Genomic DNA, 2,556 nt, shown 5'->3' with positions numbered 1-2,556 from the left:
ATCCGCCCGTCTCGGCCTCCCAAAGTGCTGGGATTACAGGCTTGAGCCACCGTGCCCGGCCTCAAAATTTTTAAAAAATTAGTTGGGCATGGTGGCACCTGTAGTGGCACACCTAGCATGGTGGCATGCTAGGACCTGTAGTCCTAGCTACTCAGGAGGCTGAGGCAGAAGGATCCCTTGAACTCAGGAGGCAGGAGGTTAAGGCTGCAGTGAGCTGTGAGCGGGTCACTGCACTCCAGGCTGGAGTGAGACCCTTTCTCAAAAACAAACAAAAAACCAAACTTGGATAACTGACAAACAGTTTAGTATTTAATTACATGGAAAAACCAACAAAACAAGACAATTATTAACTCCAGAAAAAACTAAAAGTTGTGTGGGAAAGAAAAAGTAATCATAGTTTGGTACATAACTTGGCTGTGACTACCATTTACATGATTATAATAGCATATGTACTGAAGATTAATCAAAATCAGAATGTAACTATCTTGGGAAGATGGAGAGATTAAAAAAAAAAAAAGGTTGGGGGTGAATATGGGGTGAAAGTAATGGAGAAAAAGAGCTAAAGTCTCCTCTTGTGTCTCAGCACTCCACCCAAGGTAGAGCCTCTGAATGGAAGAAGGACTTTGCCACCTCTCCACCACACTTCCCCAGGATTTAGCTTCAGCATCAGGTAGCTAGGGGCAAGATGAGAAATGCTGACATGCTGCTCTCTGACTGGGAGCTGTGGGAAGAGAGAGGTTCTTAGTTGCAGCCGTCTGGAGTGGAGTCTGTCTTGCTGAACAAAGGGAGAGGTTTGGTTTAAATACCACAAACTCTCACATTCTGATGCAAGAGTTTTTATAGATTTTTTGGAATACATGTTTCTTCATTTGCTGTTTGCCCTTAGGACCATTTCAGAGGCTTAAAATAGTTAATGGTTGTTTGTTGTTTTAAATAATTTTCAGTTTCACTAGGGGTGAATCCTGAGCTCTTCATGCCGTCCTGCAGTTAGTCTCTCTTGGTATTATTCTTCACCTTTCCTGTGAGTTTAAAATTATTTCAAGAAAAGTTAAAGCTTTTTAAGAATCACAATAAAGTAGATAGATAATAGGAATAAATAAAAACTTAGCGGGGCGCGGTGACTGACGCCTGTAATCCCAGCACTTTGGGAGGCCGAGGCGGGCGAGGATCACTTGAGGCCAGGAGTTGGAGACCAGCCTGGCCAACATGGTGAAACCCTAAAATTAGTCGGGCATGATGGCCTGCGCCTGTGGTCCCAGCTACTCGGGTGGCTGAGGGGGTTGGATGGCTTGGGCGCGGGAAGTCCAGGCTGCAGTGAGCCGTGATGGCGCCACTGCCTTCTAGCCTCGGCGACAGTGCGAGACCCTGTCTCAAGAAGGAAAACAAAAAACAAAAACATACACACACAAAAACCACAAAGTGCGTTCACGTTTGCTTTGACTCCCAGACATCAAATCATAAACACTCGCGCCGAGCGCGGTGGCTCACGCCTGTAATCCCAGCACTTTGGGAGGCCGAGGCGAGCGGATCACAAGGTCAGGAGTTCGAGACCATCCTGGCCAACAGTGAAACCCCGTCTCTAATAAACACAAAAATTAGCGGGGCGTGGTGGTGCGCGCCTGTAGTTGCAGCTACTCGGGGGGCTGAGGCAAGAGAATAGCTTGAACTAGGGAGGCGGATGTTGCAGTGAGCTGAAATTGCGCCACTGCACTCCAGCCTGGGCCGCAGAGTGAGACTCCGTCTCAAAAAAGAAAGAAGAAAAAAAGAAAGAAAGCAAAAAAAAAAAAACCAAAAAAAACCCAAAAAAACCTCGCAGTGTTTACTCCTAACGCGTGGAACTTGTGTCGACATCCACCCTCGGTTACTGCATACTCAGTCACACAAGCCAAAGCAGGAAATAGCGAGCTGGCAGCCTCACCGACGAGTCTCAACTAAAAAGGACTCCCGGAGCTAGGGATGGGGACTCGGCCTAACACAGTGAGTGCCGGCTATTGGACTTTTGTCCAGTGACAGCTGAGGCAAAAGCCCAGGGCTATCCAAAGACCACGGGAGGGGGTGTGGGAGAGAAGCGCTGCGAACAGCCATCGCCCAGCACCGAGTCCGCTTCCAGGCTTTCGGTTTCTTTGCCTCCATCTTGCGTGCGCCTTTCGGGCGTCTAGGGGAGCTAAGGCTGAGGTGTCAGCGGCAGGAGAGTCCGGCCGCGACAGGACGGTACGTGCCCCACGCTCTACCCCCCGCCGGCGGCGCCGGAGCTGTCCCAGACCCCAAGCCCCGACGCCCGGCCCTGAGTCAGCGTTGCAGCAGGCCCTGCGCCGCCGCGCGCCCGCGTCCCACTCCTGCGTCCCACTCCTGCCGCTCCTCACAGCCCTGCGCTCCGGGAAACTGCAGGTGGCCGGCAGTGGCCAGGGGATGGCGGGGGCGCTTCTGGAACCTGACTCAGTTTTGTAGATTTCTTATCTCGGTTGTTTACCGCGGGCTGAGCGGAATGCCCCCGCTTCCGCTTCCGCCCCGCTCCGAAACCCCGAACCCCTTCTACTGGCAACTCCGCCCCGGATT

At 51.4% G+C, this 2,556-nt stretch overlaps 1 protein-coding gene across 5 annotated transcripts in view; it reads left to right on the top strand.

Moving 5' to 3' along the window:
* Positions 1-1,650: 1,650 nt before the first annotated feature.
* CFLAR (CASP8 and FADD-like apoptosis regulator) overlaps positions 1,651-2,556 on the top strand; it is a 59,027-nt gene continuing 58,121 nt past the window's right edge. For all 5 annotated transcript variants that reach the window (XM_011974513.1, XM_011974514.1, XM_011974512.1 and 2 more), the window contains exon 1: positions 1,651-2,211. The gene's annotated coding sequence lies outside the window, so the exon portion shown is untranslated. The remainder of the gene's footprint in view (positions 2,212-2,556) is intronic.

This window comes from Mandrillus leucophaeus, unplaced genomic scaffold, assembly GCF_000951045.1.
Source record: "Mandrillus leucophaeus isolate KB7577 unplaced genomic scaffold, Mleu.le_1.0 Scaffold146, whole genome shotgun sequence".
NCBI classification, from domain to species: Eukaryota; Metazoa; Chordata; class Mammalia; order Primates; family Cercopithecidae; genus Mandrillus; species Mandrillus leucophaeus.
Note: the sequence above shows the minus strand (reverse complement) of the source record. Positions and strands in the feature narration are given on the sequence as shown.